Source organism: Panthera pardus, unplaced genomic scaffold (assembly GCF_024362965.1).
Source record: "Panthera pardus isolate Hobbes unplaced genomic scaffold, ASM2436296v1 HiC_scaffold_13, whole genome shotgun sequence".
NCBI lineage: Eukaryota > Metazoa > Chordata > Mammalia > Carnivora > Felidae > Panthera > Panthera pardus.
The window spans coordinates 142,171,713-142,179,466 of NW_026526688.1; the positions used below are offsets into that span (position 1 = coordinate 142,171,713).

A 7,754-nucleotide genomic window follows, 5' to 3' on the forward strand; every position below is an offset into this window, starting at 1 on the left:
TCAGTCAGTTAAGCATCCAACTTCAGCTCAGGTCATGATCTCACAGTTTGAGTTCAAGTCCTGCATCGGGCTCTGTGCTGACAGCTCAGAGCCTGGAGCTTGCTTCAGATTCTGTGTCTCCCTCTCTCTCTTCCCCTTCCCCTGCTCACACTTTGTCTCTCGCTCTCTCAAAAATAAATAAATGTTGAAAATATCAATCAGTCTATCAATCATATTGTTGAGGGTTTTTTGGTGTTAAGTTGTATGAGTTCTTATATGCCTTGGTCCTATCATTTGCAAATATCTTCTCTCATTCAGTAGGTTGCCTTTCATTTTGTAAATGGTTTCCTTCAATGTGCAAAAGCTATGATGTGGTCTTAATTGTTCATTTTTCTTTTGTTGCCCTTGCCTGAAAAGAGATATCCAAAAATTATTGCCAAAACTCATGTCCAGGATTATATTTTCTTTTAGGAGTTTTATGGTTTCAGGTCTTATGTTCAGGTATTTAATCCATATTGAGTTTATTTTTGTATGTGGTATAAAAAAGCTGTCTAGTTTCATTCTATTTCAGGCAACTGTCCAGTTTTCCCAACACCATTTGTTGAAGAGACTCTTTTCTCCATTATATATTCTTACCTCCTTTTTCATAGATTAGTTGATAATATAAGTGTGAGTTTAATTCTGGGCTCTCTATTCTGTTTGATTGATCTGTGTCTATTTTTGTTCTAATATCAGACTGTTTTGATTACTATAGCTTTGTAGTAAAGTTTGAAACCTGGAATCGTGATACCTCCGGCTTGGTTCTTCTTTCTCAAGATTGCTTTGGCTATTCAAGGTCTTTTGTGGTTCCATACAAATTTTACGATTATTTGTTCTAGCTCTGTGAAAAATGCTATTGGTATTTTGGTAGAGACTGGATTGAATATGTAAATTGCCTTGGGTAGGATGGTAATTTTAACAATATTAATTTTTCCAATCCATGAGGGTGATATATCATTCCATTCATTTGTATCATCTTCAATTTCTTTCATTAATGTCTTGTAGTTTTCAGAGTACTGGTCTTTCACCTCTTTGGTTAAATTTATTCTTAGGTGTTTTCTTCTTTTTGATGCAATTGTAGATGGGATTGTTTTCTTAGTTTCTCTTTGTGGTACTTTGTTATTAGTCTATAGAAATGCAACATATTTCTGTATATTTTGTATCCTGCAACTTTACTGAATTCATTTATCATTTCTAATAGTTTTTTGCTGGAGTCTTTAGGGTTTCCTATATAGTATCATGTAATCTGCAAATCATGACAGTTTTACAATTTCCTTACAAATTTGGCTACTTTATATCTATTTCTTGTCTGATTGATGTGACTAGAACTTCCAGTATGTTGTTGAATAAGAGTGTTGAGAATGGGTATCCTTTTCTTGTTTCTGATCTTAGAGATAAAGCTTTTAGCTTTTTACCATTGAGTATGATGTTAGTTGTGAGTTTGTCATATATGGCCTTTATTATGTTAAGGTATGGTCCATCTATACCCACTTTGCTGAGAGTTTCTATTATGAATGAAGGTTGTATTGTCTCAAATGCTTTTTCTGCACCTGATGAGATGATTATATAATGATTATTTTTGTTAAAATAGTATAATCACATTGATAGATTTGTACATATTGAACTATTACTGCATCCCTGGAATAAATCCCATTTGATCATGGTAAATAATCCATTTTATATATTGTTGAATTCAATATGCTAATATTTTCCTGAGGAGTTTTGCATCTCTGTTCATCAATGATATTGGCTTGCATTATTTTTTTTTGCAGTGTCTTTATCTGGTTTTGATATCAAGGTCATGCTGAACTTGTAAAATGAATTTGGAAGCTTTCCTTACTCTTCAATTTTTTGGTACAGTTGAGAATGATAGGTATTAACTTTTCTTTAAATGTTTGGTAGGATTCATCTGTGAAGCTATCCAGTCCTGGAATTTGGTTTATTGGGAGTGTTTTATATTATTTTATTACTACTAATCAGTCTTTTCACATTTTACATTTCTTCCTGATTTAGTCTTAGAAGCTGTATATTCTTTTTTTTTAATTTTAGTTTTCATGGTTATCATTTTAATACCTGCATAATATTTCATCAATATAACATAACACTTTGCTCAATCATGTCTCTCTTTGTCTGACATTTTGGCCTTTCCCAACCCTCCAATTATTCTGTGCACAAAATTCAGGAGTTTCTTTTTTTCTCTCTTTTTTTAAAAACATTTTAATGTTTATTTTTTTTTAATTTATTCTTTAATTTACATCCAAGTTAGTTGGCATAATGCAACAAGATTTCAGGAGTAGATTCCTTAATGCTCCTTACCCATTTAGCCCATCCCCACTCCCACATCCCCTCCAGTAATCCTCTGTTTGTTCTCCATATTTAAGAGTCTCATGTTTTGTCCCCCCCCCTTGTTTTTATATATTTTTTTGCTTTCCTTCCCTTGTGTTCATCTGTTCTGTGTCTTAGAGTCCTCATATGAGTGAAGTCATATGATATTTGTCTTTCTCTGACTAATTTCACTTGGCATAATACCCTCTATTGGGTAATTACAAATGGCAAGATTTCATTCTTTTTGATTGCCAAGTAATACTCCATTGTATATATATACTACATCTTCTTTATTCATCCATCGATGGACATTTGGGCTCTTTCCATATTTTGGCTATTGTTGATACTGCTACCATATATATTGGGGTGCATTGCCCAGAAGCTGTATATTCTTAGGAATTTATTATTTTTTCTAGGTTGTCCAATTTGTTGGCATATATATATATATATATATATATATTTGTAGTTGTCTCCTGTAAACCTTTGTATTTCTGTGGTGTTGGTTGTAACTTCCCTTCTTTAATTGCTGATTTTATTCTTTTAAATCCTCACTCTTTTTTTTTTTCAATGAGTCTGGTTAAAAGTTTATCAATTTTATTTATCTTTTCAAAGAACAGCTCTTAGTGTATAGATCTTTTTTTTTCTTTCTTCTGTCTTTCTGTCTGTCTGTCTCTATTTCACTTATTTCCACTCTGATCTTTATTGTTTCCTTACTTCATTCTTTGGGCTTTGTTTGTTCTTCTTTTTATAGTTCCTTTGGTTGTAAGGTTAGACTGAGATTTACCTACTTCTTGAGGTAAGCCTGTATCACTATAAACTTTCCTCTTAGAAAGAGGGGCACCTAGGTGGCTCAGTCAGTTAAGTGTCTGACTCTGGATTTTGGTTCAGGTCATGATCTCCTGGCTTGTGAGTTCAAGCCTCATGTCTGGCTCTGTGCTAACAGCATGGAGCCTGCCTGAGATTCTGTCTCCCTCTCTGTCCCTCTCTTGCTTGTGCTGTCTCTCTCATTCATAAATAATAATAATAATAAAAGTTTTTGCTGCATCCCCCAATTTTGGATCATTGTGTTTCCATTTTCTTTTGTCTCAAGGTATTTTTAAATTTCCTCTTTGATTTCTTCATTGACCCATTGTTTAGTAGGATGTTATTTATCTTCCATTTGTTTGTGTTTTTTCTACTTTTCTTGTTGTGATTGATTTCTGGTTTTATACTGTTGTGGTCAAAAGAGTTTCTTGATATGATTTCAATCTTCTTAAGTTTATTATGACATGTGATATAACCTGGAGAATGTTCAATTTGTACTTGAATATTTTGTTATTTTTGGATATAATGTTCTATACATATCTGTTAAGACTACCTAGTCTAGTGTGTTCAAAGTCACTGTTTCTTTATTGATCTATTCATTGATGTAAATAGGGTGTTAAAGTCCCAACTATTGTATTACTGTAAATTTCTTCCTTTATATTTATTAATATATGCTTTATATATTTAGGTCCTCCTATGTTTGGTGCATATATATTTTCAATTGTTATATCTCCTTGTGGAATTGGCCCCTTTATCATTATATATGCCCTTCTTTGTCTCTCATTACAGTCTTTTCTAAGTCTATTTTGTCTGATATAAGTATTGCTACTCCAGCTTTATGTTTGTTTCCATTTGCATAGGATATCTTTTTCCATCCTTTCACTTTCAGTCTGTCTTTAAATCTGAAGTGAGTGTTTTGTAGGCATCATATAAATGGGTCTTATTTTTTTATCCATTCAATCACCTATGCCTTTTTATTGGAATGTAGTCTTTTTACATTTACAGTAATTATTGGTAGTTATGTACTTATTGCCATTTTGTTTGTTTTCTAGCTATTTTTTGCACTTCTCTGTGCCCTCCTTCTTTTGCTTTCTTCCCTTGAGATTTGACAATTTTCTTTATTGTTATGTTTGGATTCCTTTGTCATTTTTTTGTGCATCTGTAACAGGTTTTTGGTTTGTGGTTACCATGAGGTTTATATATATCCCCTAAGTATACACCAATCTACTTTAAGTTAAGGGTTTCTTAAGTTCAAACACATTTTAAAAGCACTACATTTTACTCCCCTGCACCCACATTTTATGTATTTAATGTCATATTTTACATCTTTTTATTTTTTTGTCCCTTAATATTTATTATTGATATAGTTGATTTTACTACTTGTTTTTTTAACCTTTATACTAGGCATAAGTGATTAATTTACTACCTTTAGGTTTGCTTTACCTGTAGTTATGACCTTTTCTGCTTGAAGAAGTCCCTTAAACATTTCTTGTAATGCCAGTTTAGTGGTGATGAATTCCTTTAATTTTTGTTTGTCGAGGGAATTAATCTCTCCTTCATTCAGAATAACATTTCTGGGTACAGTATTCTCAGCTGTAGGTTTGTTTTTTTCCTTTCGGCACTTTAAACATATTATGCCACTCTCTTTTGGTCTGACATGAAAAATGCTGAAAAATCAGCTGATGGTTTTATGGGTGTATCTTGTAGGTATCTAGTGTCTTTTCTCTTGCTGCTTTTAAGATTATCTTTAATTTTTGACATTTTAATTATGTGTCTTTGTGTAGATCCCTTTGGGTTCATCTTGTTTGTGGATCTCTCACTTTCTGGACTAGGATGTATGTTTCCTTCCCCAAGTTTGGAAAGTTTTCAGCTATTTGTTCAAATAAGTTTTCTGCTCTTTCTCTCTTCACCTTCTGGGACCCTTATAATGCAAATGTTAGTATCACTTATGTCTTAGAGGCCCTTAACCTCTCCTCATTTTTTTCTTTTTGCTTATCAGTGGATGTTTTCCACTGCCCTTCTTTCAGATCATTGATCCATCTTTTTACATCCTCTAATCTTCTGTTGATTCCCTCTAGTGTATTTTTCATTGTAGTCCTTGTATTCTTTAACTCTTTTGGGTTCTTTTTATATTTTCTATCTCGTTGTTGAAGTTCTCACTTCATTTACTCTTTCCAAAATTTGATGAACATCTTTATGACCATTACTTTGAACTCTTTAGCAGGTAGATTGCTTATCTCTGTTTCATTTCATTCTTTTTTTGAGTTTTTCTCATATTCTTTTATTTGGAATTCCTCTGTCTCCTTATGTTGTCTGACTGTCTGTTTTTTTCTAAATATTAGGTAGGTCAGCTCCATCTCTTGGTCTTAGAGGTTATGATCTTATGTAGATGGCATTCTGTGGGCCCAGAAATGCAATATTCCTTCTTACCAGAACTAGGTGCCCTAGGGGTTTGCCTTGTGGGAGCTGTTTGTGGCCTCCTGTTATGATTGAGCTGCAACTGCTGTGGGTGTGATGGTGGGTGGGACAGGCCTTTGGGCTGGCTGGATGCAATGTCCAGCTGCAACTGCTACAGGGGCACTGGTGGGTAAGTATGAGCCCCAGAATGGCAAGCTGACAGGTCCAGTTGCAACTGCTGCTGGTATAATGGTCAGTGGGGTTAGCCCCAGGTGTGGCTGGCTGTGAAGCCCAGTAGCTGCTGTGGGTGTGCTGGTAGGCTAGGCTGGCCTACCCTTTCCAGGACAAGAGTCACTTGAGGGGCACCAGTCCCAGCTGAGGTTGCCCACCAGATGTGGCAGGTGGTAGCCTCTTTGGAGGGGTGCCTGTAGGGGTCAGCAGATTGGGTGGAACAAATCTACATGGGAATGCTGGGTCAAGGCAAGCAGTGTTAGCAAGGTAGATAGTGTCAGAACTGAATGACCTAGGCTGAAAGAAGGCAAGCCCACCTGTGCTTACATTCCCAGAGAAAGTTCCTCCAGATCCCTGCCCCTCTGGCACACACCCTAAAATTAATCAATAAATCTCTTTCATCTATGGCCCAGGTGCATTTTTTTTTTAAAGACACATTTATCCAGCATAATGATCAGACTATTACATTAAGCAATCAAAAGCATGGGTGCAAAAAAAAAAAATCTACATTAAAACCCTTTGTTGGAATGCTTTACAGTTTCCACAGAACAGAAATGAAAATAACCTGTTATACAATTAGTCACAAGTACAGTCCTCGAGGTTTTTGCCCATACACATGAGTATTGTCTAAAACATGTCTTCTTTGTAGCAGCTAGGCCCTGCCACCACTGTGCTTGGCTGAGTTCACAAATCTGTTGTAACCTATAGCTTTCCTGTCACTTCTCTGGTTCTCCTCTCCTGCTAAGCTTTGTTTCCTGGCAGTAATTAAAACCTTCTGCCACTGCCATAGCTACAGCTGCTGCTGGAACTGCCATAGCCACCTTAGTTTCGTGGTTTGGCAAAATATTGGCATCTGCCACCATAGGGGCCAGAGCTTCTGCCTCCAAAATTTCCTCTTTTCATGGGTCCAAAATTTGAAGATTAATTTTTGTAATTGCCAAAATCATTATAGCTTCCACCACCTCCAAAGTTGCTTCCATTGTTACCAAATCCATCATAGCCATCCCCACTGCCACCATATCCACCACCACCTTGACTGCCACCAACAGTGGCACTGAAATTTCCTCCACAGCCAAAGTTGTCATTCCCCCCAAAACCACCTCCATGACCACTACCAAAGTTTGACCTCTTTGGCTGGAGGAAGCACTAGCCATCTCTTGCTTAGATAAAGCTTTCCTTACTTCACAGTTGTGGCCATTCACAGTATGGTATTTTTGAATGACAATCTTGTCTACAGAGTCGTGGTTGTCAAATGTTACAAAAGCAAAGCCTCTCTTTTTGCCACTGCCTCGGTCAGTCATGATTTCAATCACTTCAATTTTCCCATACTATTCAAAAAAATCTCTTAGATGACATTCTTCAGTGTCTTCTTTAATGCCACCGACAAAAATCTTTTTCACGGTTAAGTGGGCACCAGGTCTTTGAGAATCTTCTCTTGAGACAGCACTCTTTGGTTCTACAACTCTTCCATCCACCTTGTGTGGCCTGGCATTCATGGCTACATCCACCTCTTCCACAGTGGCATAGGTGACAAATCCAAAGCCTCTGGAGCGCTTGGTGTTCAAATCTCTCATTACCACACAGTCCTTAAGCGTTCCCCATTGTTCAAAATGGCTCCTCAGACTCTCATCAGTTGTTTCAAAGCTCAAACCTCCAATGAAAAGCTTCCACAACTGTTCAGGCTCTTTGGGAGACTCTGACTTAGACGTGGTGGGAGGGGAGGCTTTAATGATGCTTACTCAGTGGTGTCCACAGGCAGAAAGCCCCAGGTCCTTTTTAAATTGCTGCCTCTTCTAAATTTCGGAGAGTGTGAGATTATGGGTAGGCCCTTTAAGAGTGGAGTCTTTATTTCCTATAGCCCTCAGGCCCTCCCAGAATTAAGCTCTGTTAATTTTGAAAAACAGACATTATGGAGGCTTGTCTTCCCAGAGCATGGATTATCTCATATCGGGTTTGAAACCTTCCTTTTTCAGGGAAGA

The 7,754-nt window shown here is 36.5% G+C and overlaps 1 pseudogene; it reads right to left on the bottom strand.

Moving 5' to 3' along the window:
* Window positions 1-6,193: 6,193 nt before the first annotated feature.
* On the bottom strand, window positions 6,194-7,513 carry LOC109274965 (heterogeneous nuclear ribonucleoprotein A1-like 3; annotated as a pseudogene).
* Window positions 7,514-7,754: the final 241 nt, after the last annotated feature.